Source organism: Leuresthes tenuis, unplaced genomic scaffold, assembly GCF_036924035.1.
Source record: "Leuresthes tenuis unplaced genomic scaffold, fLeuTen1.0.hap1 SCAF_13, whole genome shotgun sequence".
In the NCBI taxonomy this organism is placed as follows: Eukaryota; Metazoa; Chordata; class Actinopteri; order Atheriniformes; family Atherinopsidae; genus Leuresthes; species Leuresthes tenuis.
The window spans coordinates 2,514,818-2,532,121 of NW_027325367.1; positions in this window are offsets into that span (position 1 = coordinate 2,514,818).

The following is a 17,304-nucleotide window of genomic DNA, read 5'->3' on the forward strand; positions in this document are numbered from 1 at the left end:
AGACAGCTGAGACTGATAACTGTCCAAAAAAGATGGATCTCCATTTTGAATAATCCTGCTGGAGAAGATCTGTAAGTCAGAGCTTCCCACAGAGTTTCCGTTGGTCTAAGACCAAAGATCATCGATGGTCTGTCGTTTCATTGAGTTAAAATGTTCAAATGTAAACCAACAGAGGATTTTAGAGTGCATAAATGCTCCATCTCAAAGTACAGCTGCAGCTTTAAGCCTCGGCTCTCTGACATCTCGTGCTTCAGTAACAAATAAAAATGTTTCTTTCTGTTCCTGTTATTTGCATTTTTCATGGAGTCTTTTATTCTTTAACTTCCCCAAAGTTGGAAAGCAAATGTGGCATTTAAGCGAAGATGATCCATCATTGCTGGTCATTAAAAGACAGCTGAGACTGATAACTGTCCAAAAAAGATGGATCTCCATTTTGAATAATCCTGCTGGAGAAGATCTGTAAGTCAGAGCTTCCCACAGAGTTTCCGTCGGCCTGAGACCAAAGATCATCGATGGTCTGTCGTTTCATTTAGTTAAAATGTTCAAATGTAAACCAACAGAAGATTTTAGAGTGCATAAATGCTCCATAGATATGTGTAACAGGTGTGTGTTTGGGCACGGAGGAAGAGGACTCAATACGATGCTTTCCTGCATTTATTTTCTGCAGAAGACATTAAAACAGATTATTATCTCTTCCTACACCCTCAGGAAACCACAATGGGATTGTCAGCAGAGCTTTTACAGTTTGATTTTTTTTTTTAACATAAGAAATTAACAAAACATTAACAACAAAATTCATAACCCAAAAAAAAGAAAAACATACCTGCAGAAGACATTAAAACATTAACTCTTCTGTCTCTTCCTACACTTCTGCTCCTAAACGTGCACAAATACAGCGTTAACACCACCAAGATGTGCAAACTAGCAAAGTAATGCTACATGGGTTCTGCTGCATGAACAAATCGCGCCAAAACCGCGAAACTAAAAACATTAACAGCATTTATATTAATGGTACAAAGCAACACAAAACAGCTTGGCGACATAAAGTATGTAACAGAGAATAATATAGACCGAATATTTCAACATAAGTGACTAAACTTTCAAAGAAAATAACACAATATTGCTGCTATATTTTTCACACAACTCAGGAAACCACGTGGTGAGGGCAGAGGGGAGGGGCTACAGAAGCCCAGGAGGAACAAAAAGGGCAGAGTGCAGGAGGGTAATTAACTCAGGGAAAATGTATAAAATAATGGTAAATGAAAATAACTCATAGAGATAAAATTAAAAAATGCTCAAAATAATCATGAAATGATTAATAAAACTTACAAATTGGAAATAATTAATAAAGTACATTTCTAACTCTGTTACATATGCTTTAAGAACAGCACACAAGGTGCAACCGACAGGAGCTGCGATGTATTAGTTTGGAGAATGAGAGAGGAAGGACAGAAGCAGACACTTACTATAAATGCATCATGACAAAGGTTATAAAATGATTAATAATCAACCAGTAAGTGTCCAGATGGGCCGAGGTTCAAGGGCCGTCATTTAGATGCTGCTCACCGTGTTTAAAAAAGTGGAAATAAAGACCCAGCTCACATCTTTTCTTCCACCTGCTGCAATCAGTTCAGTTAAAGCAAGTTAGCATGGAGGCTACACACCGAGCTTCAGTGAAGACAAACTACCAGCCTCAGTTTATGGTCCTGATACCTGAAGCACAGCTGTTTTTCTGCAAGTTAACATATTATCTTCTTCAAAAAGCCAAGCAAAACGCAAGCTGTTGAATCATTAAGACTAATACAGATGGGGCTAGCTTTGTTGCTAGCTGCCAAGTGAAATCATCGACTGAATGTGCTCCCAGCCGATAACTAAACAGACTGATGCAAAGAGCGTGGAGCAGTTTCTTCTTCCTAATCTACACAGTAGCTACCAATCAACCCTGTGTTTGAATTTCCACAGACAGACGACACAGTGTGTGGATCATAAACCTCATTATACAGTCATACAACAGGGATAAAACTAGATAAAAGCAGTCAATCTGTACTTATTCTGACATATTTTATGAAACTAAATTCAAATTAAAGTCAGTTTTAATCTAAAAACAACAAGTCTGACTTGTGTCTATGCAAACATTTTTCTTATCCGACATATAATGATTATTAAAGCCAAATGTAGCCTGTGAGCGAGAGTCAAAAGCTACATGCAAAATATAATAAAGCAGAGTTATGGTGCTTTGAAGGGTTTCAACAGCTTAAACATTTTCATCACAACAAAACACTGAATCTGCTGAGTTCGTGGACGTGAGAAAGGGTAAAAATAAAAAGCATAGAAGCAACACAGGTGTCCACCACGGTGTTTTCCAACCCTACTCTATGAGCCAAAGCTGTTCCAGATGGGAGGAAATGCAGTCCTGCAGTATTCAAACAGTCCAATTTGTCTTAAGGAAAGCTGTGTCTGTGAGATTATCCTCCGACTGTAAAATCAGACACTTCACTTCCAGCCGAAGCCCCAAACTGGCCGTGATGCATGATTATTTATTATTTCACATGCATTTTTTATTCAATTTGGACAAATAGGTGTCTGAAAAGGTGAGAATGAACCAACTTTGCTTTGAAAAGAGCCAAAACTCAGGAAAATCTACAGGTTCCTGTTTCTTAGTGACTATAAATCACACAAAAATGTTACTTTTAAGGTAGAAGTATTCAGAAAATAACTTAAATATGTCAATATCTTACTGAATAAGGACAGCTCGCTTTGCTCTGTGTGGAAATGTGGATATGTTGGTGGAAGTCCTCCAACTAAAGCGGTCATAAAAGTCCATCTGAATCCCTTTTACTGCTCATAATGTCACTCTGTGAAGTACCACCCCGACAAGAGGAAGTGAAATACAACTCGAGTGTTTCCACATCAGAGCAGACGTCAATCTAAAGTGCTTCATTTAAAAAAAGCCAAAAGAAAAGTCCTCGTAAAGAGGTGTGGCTGGATGGAGATGCTAAGTGCTTTTCATCATATACAAAACTTTACTGAAACACTGCGTCACATCCTGGTTGGATTCAGGGGACAACATTACTTGGTTATTGCTGAAATGCATCCTTAAAGGGGAACTCCAGTGTTTTTAGACCTTATTTCTGGCATGAAATACGTTCATCTACTCACTGAGAACAGTTTGGTGAAAGTCGGCGTCCTTCGGAAGATATTTAGATAACTGGAGATCCATATAACGGAGTGAACGGGGCTTAGAGGATGCAGCCTCTAAATAAGGAATTATCTGTCTTTATTTCACCAATACTTTAAGAAGAATGAATGAATGAACGTGTGCTATAGCTCTGTTAGCTCATAGCTGCTGTTATGTGGCTACTTGCAGCTATAGGAGAGCTAACGGAGGGATTTCTACACAGGCACTCTACTGGGACCACTTCATCCACACGCCCCCCTGCAGCACAGTTTATTCACTCCGTGCTCTGTGACAGTCGGCTAACTTCACACAGAGTTTGCTGCTGATAGTTTTGTGCAACATGGCAGGATATTTATCAGATTTATGTAGAAATCCCTCCGTTAGCTCTCCTATAGCTGCAAGTAGCCACATAACAGCAGCTATGAGCTAACAGCAGCTATGAGCTAACAGAGCTATAGCACACGTTCATTCATTCATTCTTCTTAAAGTATTGGTGAAATAAAGACAGATAATGCCTTATTTAGAGGCTGCATCCTCTAAGCCCCGTTCACTCCGTTATATGGATCTCCAGTTATCTAAATATCTTCTGAAGGACGCCGACTTTCTTCGGTGATGTCGCTGTGTCATTGCTGCTTCTGTCTCATATTATTTAACGGCGATGGAGTGTGTTTCACAGTAACTCTGCTGTCCTTTCAGATACTTGACCACCTCATATGGAACAGGACAGGACATCGATGAGAGAATAGTGGAACGTAGGATTTTTGTGCAACATGACAGGATATTTATCAGATTTTGACGACGTGGACGACGACTTTGAGTAAGATGGACGTTCTTACCGGAGTGAATGAGCTGTGCTACAGCTGAGTGTGTAGAAAGCCCTCTATAAGCCCCCCAATAGCCGCCAATAACAACAACACAGCAGCTATGAGCTAACAGAGCTATAGTACACGTTCATTCATTCATTCTTCTTAAAGTATTGGTGAAATAAAGACAGATAATGCCTTATTTAGAGGCTGCATCCTCTAAGCCCCGTTCACTCCGTTATATGGATCTCCAGTTATCTAAATATCTTCCGAAGGACGCCGACTTTCACCAAACTGTTCTCAGTGAGCAGATGAACGTATTTCATGCCAGAAATAAGGTTTAAAAACACCGGAGTTCCCCTTTAATGCCATTTTTACACTCCCCATGCAGACGCTCTCACAAACACTCGAGGTCACATACTCGCTAAACCTAACTTTTGGCCTCATTTGCTTTCAAACATCACGTGGGAATGTCTCGGGGATGTAGGTCTATTTTACCCCGACAAAGCAAGCAAACAATGAAAAGAGAAGACTGTAGAAAGTGCACCTAACAGAAAGTAACCGGCACCTGCTGGCAGCAATCAGGACTCCGGAGGTCAGCCAAGCAGCCACCAGCAGCCTGTGATCCTGCAGCTTGCTTTGGAAATGTAGTGGAAAAATGGCCTGGACACATGTTGACCGTGACTAACAGAGAAAGCCATTTCCCTTTTGATTAATATAGAGTGGAAAACACTTTCCCAAGGCCAAATCATTAGTGAATCACCCTGTAAAGAAGAGAAAGATTAAACCGAAGAAACACCGAGGGCTCGCTTCCCTCTGAGGCTGCACAGTCATAGAAGCTGGAAGACTCGGACATGACGAAGCGTGACCAGCACGAGCCGGACCTGACAGGGTTGTAAATCTCCTCAGACACCAGGGCTGGGAATCTGAAACATAAAGCTCTGTTCTGGAAATGATCAGATGACTCTGCTGCCTATAAAAACTTTACATTTTCATGAAAGCACAAGTCAGGATAAACATCAAATCTTCTCCGTTCTGCTGTGGTCTGACCCTTCATCTGATAAATCTGGCATCTTCTTCACCAGCCCGTCTGAAAACACCGACCCGTGGAGGGTTTCCACCCTGAAAACGTGCTCATTTATTGGGCTTTTTTAAGAACATGTTGTGCTGCAGCGCGACATGAATAAAACCGAAACGCAGCCTCTCTTTGCTGAGTCATGAGTTGCTTTTTCCAGGTGCCGTGACGCACTCTGCTGCGGATTAATGATCGATGGCGCTGCTGAATCAGGGCTTCTGTGATCGTAAGATCTGGATCTAGACGAGGAGAGACTTGGATCAGGTGCTCAACATTAAGAAGCATTTATTTAACCGATAAACCAACGAATGGCAGATGTAGCACTCTGCCTTCCTTCCACACTCCAAAACATTCACGTTAGGCTAAATGGTCTTTCTGAACCGACTCTAGGAGAGAGTGGGTTGGTATCTGGAACAAGGTCCAACCCCTCGCTGAATTAGATCAAATGCTAACAGAAAATGAACGTATGGACAGATGCAGCCTGGGAAATTCATAAGCAAACATTTAAATTATGTGGAAGCTGCAATAGTCGATTATTCAACTCGATTTAAGTGTAAAAAATATAGAGAATCTTATGAAAACATCCCTGACCGCTGGATCAATGCGGTGGACATTTTCAGCTCTGAAAACCAAGGGAACTGCATCCAAGCACTGGCTTATTTTCAGGACATTTGGCTTACTAACAGCTACTGAGAAGAGCAGAGTGGTGTTAGTCACGCCGTTTCCCAGGGTCACACACTATAAAAGTGCTTTGAGTCATGAGCCATGCAGTTGGAACTGGGTCAGCGGTGGGAGGCCAGTTTGGGTCAAATGTCCAAATGACATAAAGCACCTCTTCTGATTGTGGTCTTGTTTTGATGAGTTAAAAGTGTTTGAGTCATGCAAACAGATTCAGAAAAGCTGATCTCGTAAAGCTGGTGGACAGAGCACGCATCTCTCTTTAATTTGAACCCAAACGCACAGATGTGAGACATCTGTCAATGTGTGAAGATAATTTAGTTTAATTAGATGTTTTTTTTTTTTTATTCAAACCAGGATTGAGTTTCTTGTTTTGGTTTAAAAACTGTGCTGGATGTTGTGCCACCTGCTGCCAGGTTGTGTGTAAGTACATTATTAATAGCTTTACATGTGATTAATGAGCTCATTCTTGGTCACTGAGGAGCTGTTGGGGATGATGCTTTATGCCAAAAATGTGTTCTCATCATCCCGAAACTGTGGCTGAAATACCCAACGTCACAGCAGAAGCATTCTGCTGCATCCCCTGAACCCTGAGCTGTAGTCCAAGACCTAGAGCTGCGGTCCAAGACCTAGAGCTGCAGTCCAAGACCTAGAGCTGTGGTCCAAGACCTAGAGCTTCAGTCCAAGACCTAGAGCTGCAGTCCAAGGCCTAGAGCTGCAGTCCAAGACCTAGAGCTACAGACCTAGAGCTGAGCTGCAGTCCAAGACCTAGAGCTACAGACCTAGAGCTGAGCTTCAGTCCAAGACCTAGAGCTGCAGTCCAAGGCCTAGAGCTGCAGACCAAGTACTAGAGCTGCAGTCCAAGACCTAGAGCTGTAGTCTAAGACCTAGAGCTGCGGTCCAAGACCTAGAGCTGCAGTCCAAGACCTAGAGCTGCAGACCTAGAGCTGAGCTTCAGTCCAAGACCAAGAGCTGCAGTCCAATACCAAGACCTAAAGCTTCAGTCCAAGACCAAGACCTAGAGCTGCAGTCCAAGACCTAAAGCTGCGGTCCAAGACCTAAAGCTACAGACCTAGAGCTGAGCTGCAGTCCAATACCTAGAGCTGCAGTCCAAGACCAAGAGCTGCAGTCCAATACCAAGACCTAAAGCTGCAGTCCAAGACCAAGACCTAGAGCTGCAGTCCAATATCTAGAGCTGCAGTCCAAGACCAAGACCTAGAGCTGCAGTCCAAGACCAAGACCTAGAGCTGCAGTCCAAGACCAAGACCTAGAGCTGCAGTCCAAGACCAAGAGCTGCAGTCCAAGACCTAGAGCTGCACCACACCCAAAGTTGTAACTGCATTGTGGACCGGCCACAACTTCCTATTTACATAAAAAACTATTTGGGCACACATCCAATCATTACGATACTTTTGCTTCTCCTCATGCTTTTGTCTTAATGTTCAAAGATTATAATCCCTCTGGTAACTGACACCATTTCAGTTAGTGGATGATAAATATCATTCACTAACTGACCGTACATTTTATTTAACAGCTGGACATTGCAGCCTTCACACAGGATTTACTGTCAGGGAACGCAACAAATACAAGTGATTATCGCTAACTACGGACATCACACCGGGGCTGAGTAAAGGCCGGACTTTGTGACTCCACAGCGATCAATAATTCGATGTCAGCGTCTGCAGATTAGAAATTCAGAGGATAAGCAGACTTGTACGGTTTCTCCACTGGACTCCTCAGAAACACGAGGTCCGAGTTACCAGTTCAGCATGTTCCTACACTGGAATGAGTTAAGCTAATTTCCACAGCAGGTGAACAGGCTCAGTTTACACCAACCGGCTAATATGAACACACATGGCTCACATGTTGATCTGGACTCTTTCAAGCAGCACGTATGCACCGACGCACAATAACACGCGAGGTTTGGATAGATGGAGACGAATGAACAAACTGTCAGCCACCCACACTGCTGTTCCATGACTGCAAATATGTTCAATCTGCTGCTATGTTTGAGTCAGTGAATTCCTACATTTCCCAGGAGGCTCTTTGCCTTGAAGCAGCACAGTGTTAACCAGAGGAGCCGACATGAGGATGTGATTCTATCACAGAGCTGCTTTTGCTTTGATCAAAGTAAAACAGTTTATTTTAATAAAGTTATCTAAAGAGTTACAATGTGCAGCTGTGTGATGAAAAAACGGCCTTTGCTGCATGAGATGGAGGCAGAAGTGCAAACCTACAGTCACCCCAGACAAAGTTAAATGTGGCTCAGTTGTCCATGAATCAGATAGGAATCAAATTATAGGCAATAAAACCTCTTCACATCCTCAGGAAGTTATATCAGTGTTACTGTAAAAGTCGGTTTCATTTACACCGAAGTGCCAGACATCTGACCAATCAGATCCTGAGATTCATCACGGACGCAGATGGACCACCGCTTCACACTCTGGTCAAAGTCAGCCCACCTCCAGCACTGCTGGGTGAAATAAATCAGATCTAAATCCATCTTAAACTGCTCTTCACAAAGAAGGGATCAGTTCTCAGTGGGGTGATGGTATTTGTGAGCAGCTCTAACCGGGGGCTCACACCAAAAGCGGCGTGAGCGGCCAGCTGCCGTTCATTTTCAATGTTAGCTGGCGTTGTGAACTTCGTGAACTTCGAGAGTTGAGAAAGGCTCAACTTTATGCAAATGAGCAGTGACACGACAACAGCCAATTAGGGCCGATCTGGATTCCGAAGGTGAAAAAAGGCGGAAAAAAGGCGAAAAAATGCGGAAAAAATGCAGAAAAAGGGCTAAAAAAAAAGGGGAAAAGGGCGAAAAAAAAGGCGGAAAAAGGTGGAAAAAATGCGAAAAAAGGCTGAAAAGGGCTAAAAAAAAGGGGAAAAGGGGAAAAGGGCGAAAAAAAGGCGGAAAAAAGGCTAAAAAAAAATGTGGAAAAAAGCGGAAAAGGGCAGAGCGCAAACACAAAGAAACACAAAGAAGGCCCAGAGTACGATCCATGGTGAAAGAGGGAACCGATGTATGGATGGATTATTATATATATCTGCTAGTTGCTATACATATAAGCCCCGCCCCTTTGGCCGCTTCCAGCGGCAGAAGAAGTAGAAGCGGCGGGTTGTGAGCCCCCGCCCGGTTAGGCAGACTTACACCTTATGTTGTGTTTCGCTGCTCTCACTATGAACACTCAGTGCGATTAGATGATCGGATTAAAGGCTAAATTACAATAAAACTGAGTTATTCAGCTCATGTAACAAGCTTAAATCGACAAGAAATCGAATCGGATTAAGACCCCTGAGATAACTCGATCCAAACGTAGACGACAGTGGATCGGATCGGAGCGTTCTGCTCCAGATTTTTTCCCGCGATCGTCACCCGGAAGTGGAAGGAGACGATATTCCTGTTGCTGTCGTCAGAAAGAAAGAAACAACGCGATGGAGAATGCGCCGCTGTGCATCGTCTGTGCCATAACCAGCTCATCACAGATGGAGAGGGACGCAGCTTCATCTCGCTCTGCGTTCGCCATCTTTCTGAATGCCTGAGTTTGTTGTTGTTGGTGGTGAAGACGTCAACAGGAAGTGGCTCTATTAGCGATAGCTGAAATGGGGACAGCGCCACCTATCGTACCGGGGTATGACTTGCTTTGTGCCAGTGATTCCATTCATTCGCCGCCATATATCCAAGGATAATTACCCTCAGATAAGGAGCAGAACCCAACTGTAGCTGTAATCCAGTTAATTTCACCATGTGGACCCTCTGAGTGTCTTCAGAGAGTTAGTTTTTAGTACTTTAGCTTCAGATCATGAGTCGAATCCTTCAGTTTTAACCCAAAAACTGAGGCATGCACTTGGGTTAACATTGTGTGCACCCCTAAAAACAAAGAATTACTCAAAAGTATGATTTGGAAAAGAGTGAGTAATCAAACAAATGATCTGGCAAAGAACAAATAAAAGTGAAATGGGGACAGCGCCACCTATCGTACCGGGGTATGACATGCTTTGTGCCAGTGATTCCATTCATTCACCGCCATATATCCAAGGATAATTACCCTCAGATAAGGAGCAGAACCCAACTGTAGCTGTAATCCAGTTAATCTCACCATGGAGACCAGGGGTCGGGAACCTTTTTGACTAAGAGAGCCATGAAAGCAAAAAATTTGGAAATTTATTTCAATGAGAGCCATATAATATATTTTAAAAGTGAATTCAACTAAATGTCAGTATAATAAGCCTCTGAATTTATTAGCATATAATATTAGCATATATTAGCATATTATTTATTAGCATACTCGCCATCTGTGAATGGTTTTCCGTTCCTCACTATTGCTAAAGATCCAGCAAAGCTAGCAGAATTTGTTGCTAGCAGAGTTGCTGCTGGCTCGCTTGTACCCTGCTCAGTAGCTCTAGCTTGTACCCTGCTCAGTAGCTCTAGCTTGTACCCTGCTCAGTAGCTCTAGCTTGTACCCTGCTCAGTAGCTCTGGCTTGTACCCTGCTCTGTAGCTCTAGCTTGTACCCTGCTCAGTAGCTCTAGCTTGTACCCTGCTCAGTAGCTCTGGCTTGTACCCTGCTCAGTAGCTCTGGCTTGTACCCTGCTCAGTAGCTCTGGCTTGTACCCTGCTCAGTAGCTCTGGCTTGTACCCTGCTCAGTAGCTCTAGCTTGTACCCTGCTCAGTAGCTCTGGCTTGTACCCTGTTCAGTAGCTCTAGCTTGTACCCTGCTCAGTAGCTCTAGCTTGTACCCTGCTCAGTAGCTCTTGGCTCGCTTTCTTTCTGCTGTCTCCTGCCGGGTATTTTGATGCAAAGGTAGCATGGCGCGTGTCGAAGTGCCGCTTTACATTCGACCGTTTCATCGATGTAATTTTGTCTTTGCAAATTAGACACACCGCAGAATTTGCTCTCTCCACAAAGGCGAATTCTTCAGTCCATTCGGCCTGAAATGTACGATACTCTTTTTTTCTTTTCGCCATCTTCTTCGTCGAAGGGTTAGCTTTGAGCTAATGAGCGAGCAGACTGATTCAAAAGGGGGCGTTTACCTGTTTTACGTAGTCCAGTATCATCCAATTAAAATAATGGACAGTTGCTTCTGCAGCCCTGAACAGGACATGAAAAATCGATGGATGGATTAAAACAAGTGAGAATATTTAGTTTTATCTGCGAGCCAGATGCAGTCATCAAGAGAGCCATAGGTTCCCGACCCCTGATGTAGACCCACTGAGATCCAATTTGTCTGTGTTCTTCTTTTAGTGCCTTTAAACAAGTCGTATAATTCATAATTTCTGTATTCGGCTCAATATTTGTGGCATTACTTTCAGCATTATTTGTTTGAGCTCTTATATTTACTGTAACTAATCCAAGTTCATTGGTTCATTTACATCATTTACATTTCTCTTCTTCTGCCGCAGCACAAAGTTTGAAGAAATTCTGTCGCAGCTTTAAATGGTGACGAAAAACCCAACAGCTGAGCTTGGAAGAGGCCTCCCCGACCTGGGCCTGATACAGCAGCTCGAGTATCGGGAGGCAACTCGTCTTCCACCTCACGGAGCCGGTTTACTCCCACCATAAGACACGGGGGTGAAATCCTGTTGCAGGATTCCTCGTTTTAATGCTCTGGACTTCCATTGATGTGTTTACGTAAAACTGTGCCTCTGCTCTCAGATTTACTGTTATGACTGGAAATGTCCTGCATTCCAGTTTGAGCTCAATGCTCTCAGGCTTAATTCTGTGTGCTCACGCAACATCTGCGCTTGGATTTTTTGCTTTATGCTCTTGGATTGCTGTGAAACAAAAATCCTTGTCAACAGTGTCAAATGTGACGCCGGCTTTACTGCCTCCTCATGGATGAACTTGTTTTACTTTACAGCGTTCCCTCCAGGAAGCCTGACTGCCTTCATGTGTAAATACGGGGTATTTAAAGGGTAGATGTTAAGATTCAACTCAAAGGAACCACCTCAGCACTTCTCATCGTGATCAGCTCGGAAAAAACCTGCATCCTGGGACACTTTGACACCTACCAAAACATTTCTCCAGACCAGTCACCCCCCACAGCCGTACAGTACGGCAGCACCACCCCCTAAGGAGCAGCTTTCTGCAGAGGGACAGCACTGAGCCCTGCAAAAACAGCTCAGGGAGGGCTAAAGAGCTCAAGGTGTTCCCCTGACCTCTCAACTCTCCAGCTGCCTGGCTGATGGGATCAGATCCAGATGTTCTTTGACCGCGCCTCGGCTGGTCAGAGCTCTTTTGGCAGGATGGGGACAGCACATTATATTAGGTCACAATGTTCTGGCTGATTGGTCCACAGTTGGAGGTTGGAGGAGATGGATGGTGGCACCAGATGCCCTCAGGTTACTACACTCTGAAATGTCCGGTTTGCATTCAGCTGCTTCACTTAGCTAAGACCATGCAGATGATTTGCAATATGACTGGAACAGATATATAAATATGCAGAGGAATAACTTTAGTTATTAATTCTACCAAGCGAAACACTTATTATTCCCCATTAATCTTACGGCTGCTGTAAGCTTAGAAGTTCTAATCAAAGTGAAAGCGTTTGGAACTGTTTAATGAGTTAAAATGGTTCATAGAATTACTATAAAAGAAAAGGTAAAGGGCTCTGAGTCATCTATAAATGTAAATGTAATTTATTTATACAGCCCTTTACAATAATCCATTTCGGTTTACAGCAGATAATAAATAAAGAAAGGAATAAGTACAAAACAATAAAATAACAGTAAACGCAATAAAATACAGCAAAATTGAATAAGATAATATAAAAGTGTCACCATACTACTGGGTATTAAAAGCCATCTGAAATAAGTAGGTTTTTAGCCCAGATTTAAAGAGGCCCAGGTCAGAAATAAGACTCATCTCGGGGGGGGGGGAGCTTATTCCAGAGCCTGGGGGCAGCAGCAGAAAAGGCTCGGTCACCCCAGGGCTTTTATTTTAACCTGAACACTTCCAGCTAAAGTTGATTTGTTGACCTCAGAGCTCTGCCAGGGTTACAGTTAAAAGCTCAGATAAATACAATGGGGTGAGGCCGTTAAGAGCTTTAAAACCAAACATTAAAAGTTTAAAATCAGTTCTATAAAGGACAGGAAGCCAGTGAAAGGAGTTAAGAACAGGAGTGATGTGCACAGGTCTGTTAGTGTTGGTTAAAAGACGGGCAGCAGCAGCATTTTGCACCAGTTGAAGGCGACATAAAGTCCATTGCATTAGTCTAACCTTGAACTTATTAGGGCATGGAGGCTTTAAAACATTTTAACTTTGGCCAGGAGACACAGCTGGAAAAAACTAGTCCTGACAACATTGTTCATTTGTTTGTCAGACTTCAGACAGGTGAAATGCTAACTAAGTTTGGGAGAAAGAGCATTTCTTTCAGCCCTAATTGGAGTGAAGCTTTGAGCTCCAGCGAAAGGCTGAACAACAGAAGATAAACAGAGACTTTATTAGCCGGAGATGACTCTGGCACAACAGGCCCAGAGAAGCTTTCCTGGATCAGAACAAAGGTTGTAACAGAAAAATGTGTTTTACAAGCTGCAAAGTTATTCACATTCAACAGAAAACAGGGACAATAAAACAGAGTTGACACATGAAGACAACAGAGCTAAAACGTGTTATTTAATTCTCTGGCAACACAACACGAAGCTCTCGTTCTTTATGGTAAATGTCTGACATTTACGATGAAAGTCCAAACAATACAGTCCACTAGTTGATTTAAAACGAGAGACAGTGACCTAATATCTGAAATCTTGAGGGGTTCAGTGTAAAGTCTGTGTAAACACCAGGAAATAAAGTGGAAACCGGTCCAGAACCGGTCTGATGTAGCCTAAAACCATCCTTAGAGCCACGCTGAGAGGTGAGTTTCAGAGGTTCATCCTGACTCCAGCGTGAATTTAAAGCACAACAATCAGGAAAGATAAGAGAACCAGCCCACAGCACAGAAGAAGGATAGTTTTACCCTCCCAGAACCGGTCTGATGTAGCCTAAAACCATCCTTAGAGCCACGCTGAGAGGCGAGTTTCAGAGGTTCATCCTGACTGCAGCGTGAATTTAAAGCACAACAATCATAGAAAGATAAGAGAACCAGCCCACAGCACAGAAGAAGGAGAGTTTTACCCTCCCAGAACCGGTCTGATGTAGCCTAAAACCATCCTTAGAGCCACGCTGAGAGGTGAGTTTCTGAGGTTCATCCTGACTGCAGCGTGAATTTAAAGCACAACAATCAGGAAAAGATAAGAGAACCAGCCCACAGCACAGAAGAAGGAGAGTTTTACCCTCCCAGAACCGGTCTGATGTAGCCTAAAACCATCCTTAGAGCCACGCTGAGAGGCGAGTTTCAGAGGTTCATCCTGACTCCAGCGTGAATTTAAAGCACAACAATCATAGAAAGATAAGAGAACCAGCCCACAGCACAGAAGAAGGATAGTTTTACCCTCCCAGAACCGGTCTGATGTAGCCTAAAACCATCCTTAGAGCCACGCTGAGAGGCGAGTTTCAGAGGTTCATCCTGACTGCAGCGTGAATTTAAAACACAACAATCATAGAAAGATAAGAGAACCAGCCCACAGCACAGAAGAAGGAGAGTTTTACCCTCCCAGAACCGGTCTGATGTAGCCTAAAACCATCCTCAGAGCCACACTGAGAGGCGAGTTTCAGAGGTTCATCCTGACTGCAGCGTGAATTTAAAGCACAACAATCAGGAAAAGATAAGAGAACCAGCCCACAGCACAGAAGAAGGATAGTTTTACCCTCCCAGAACTAGTCTGATGTAGCCTAAAACCATCCTTAGAGCCACGCTGAGGCGAGTTTCAGAGGTTCATCCTGACTGCAGCGTGAATTTAAAGCACAACAATCAGGAAATATAAGAGAACCAGCCCACAGCACAGAAGAAGGAGAGTTTTACCCTCCCAGAACCGGTCTGATGTAGCCTAAAACCATCCCCAGAGCCACGCTGAGAGGCGAGTTTCAGAGGTTCATCCTGACTGCAGCGTGAATTTAAAGCACAACAATCAGGAAATATAAGAGAACCAGCCCACAGCACAGAAGAAGGAGAGTTTTACCCTCCCAGAACCGGTCTGATGTAGCCTAAAACCATCCTTAGAGCCACGCTGAGAGGCGAGTTTCAGAGGTTCATCCTGACTGCAGCGTGAATTTAAAGCACAACAATCATAGAAAGATAAGAGAACCAGCCCACAGCACAGAAGAAGGAGAGTTTTACCCTCCCAGAACCGGTCTGATGTAGCCTAAAACCATCCTTAGAGCCACACAGAGGCGAGTTTCAGAGGTTCATCCTGACTGCAGCGTGAATTTAAAGCACAACAATCAGGGAAAGATAAGAGAACCAGCCCACAGCACAGAAGAAGGAGAGTTTTACCCTCCCAGAACCGGTCTGATGTAGCCTAAAACCATCCCCAGAGCCACACAGAGGCGAGTTTCAGAGGTTCATCCTGACTCCAGCGTGAATTTAAAGCACAACAATCAGGGAAAGATAAGAGAACCAGCCCACAGCACAGAAGAAGGAGAGTTTTACCCTCCCAGAACCGGTCTGATGTAGCCTAAAACCATCCTTAGAGCCACACTGAGAGGCGAGTTTCAGAGGTTCATCCTGACTGCAGCGTGAATTTAAAGCACAACAATCATAGAAAGATAAGAGAACCAGCCCACAGCACAGAAGAAGGAGAGTTTTACCCTCCCAGAACCCGCTCACTCTGTCCCATTACTTATGACAACGCTTTCCGCCTGGACTTACTCTGCATTTTATGGGCCTGTTTGGAGCCGATTCCCTTTATTAGACACACAACTTAAACGGCACCCCTGCAGGACATCCCTGACTAAAACCAGAAGAAGAAAGAGTCGGAACAGCAGGATGACCTCAGCTGAAGCAGCGAGAACCAACAACAGGTTCTTAAATGAGCAGTTAGATGGGATCTGGCTTGCTTGGTAATTGTAGCCTTTAATGCATTTCGATTTGTTTTTTTCAGCTTCACAGATTAATAAAGTGCAAATGATGGGTGGAAGGGAAATAATTAACGGTGATAAAACTTTGTATTTAACATCTGAACTATGCATTTGAAAGTGGTAAAGGCCAGAGCTGGAGCAGCACTTTGCTGGTTCACCTGAGGAAAAAGGCATATTCACTCTGGGTTTTTCATGTTATTAGGGCTCATTTTATGCCGTTTTAAGGACTACAGCATCTATAAAAAAGCCCTATAATTCCTGTGAGAAGCGGTCAGAGATAAACACGAATAAATCATCATCTGTCAGATGTTTTTTTGCCCACAAAGTGAAAAATCATCACATCTTTACACGAGTAAAACTACAAATAATGTTCAAATGTTCCTTTAAAATCTTCTAAATAAGCTAATCTCTCCATATATTTACACATATAGATGGACACATATATTTATGCATATATCTATGTCTATATATATAAATATATATATATATATATATATATATATTTATATATATATATATATATATATATATATTTATATATACACTTGTAATCTTATGCCATTTGGTCCATTTGGAGTTTAAGCCTTAAAACAAACCCAAAGAGACACAAACTGGCCTTAAAGAAACATTTTCTTCATGTTATTAGGGCTCATTTTATGCCGTTTTAAGGACTACAGCATCTATAAAAAAGCCCTATAATTCCTGTGAGAAGCGGTCAGAGATAAACACGAATAAATCATCATCTATCAGATGTTTTTTTGCCCACAAAGTGAAAAATAATCACATCTTTATGTGAGTAAAACTACAAATAATGTTCAAATGTTCCTTTAAAATCTTCTAAATAAGCTAATCTCTCCATCTATTTATACATATAGATGGACACATATATTTATGCATATATCTATGTCTATATATATATATCTATGTCTATATATATATATATATATATATATATATATATACATACACTTGTAATCTTATGCCATTTGGTCCATTTGGAATTTAAGCCTTAAAACAAACCCAAAGAGACACAAACTGGCCTTAAACAAACATGTTCTTCATGTTATTAGGGCTCATTTTATGCCATTTTAAGGACTACAGCATCTATAAAAAAGCCCTATAATTCCTGTGAGAAGCGGTCAGAGATAAACACGAATAAATCATCATCTGTCAGATGTTTTTTTGCCCACAAAGTGAAAAATAATCACATCTTTACGTGAGTAAAACTACAAATAATGTTCAATTGTTCCTTTAAAACCTTCTAAATAATCTAATCTCTCCATCTATTTACACATATAGATGTATATATATGTGTATATATATACACTTGTAATCTTATGCCATTTAGTGCACAGAAAACAAACCCAAAGGGAACATAAATGTAGAAAAAAGAGGAGGAGGAAGCTTAAATAACATCCTTCCCTTCTGTGCTGATACTGGTAATAATAAAACCTTCATGATCATCACTCCAAGTGACCACAGAAGGACAAAAAAGACACAAAACTACCAGAAAAACACAAAACAATCGTCCTAAAATAACTAAATAATTCCAAAGGACATAAAATAACTCTAAAAATACCCGTTTTTCAGAGCCACTCTGGGTTTTTCATGTTATTAGGGCT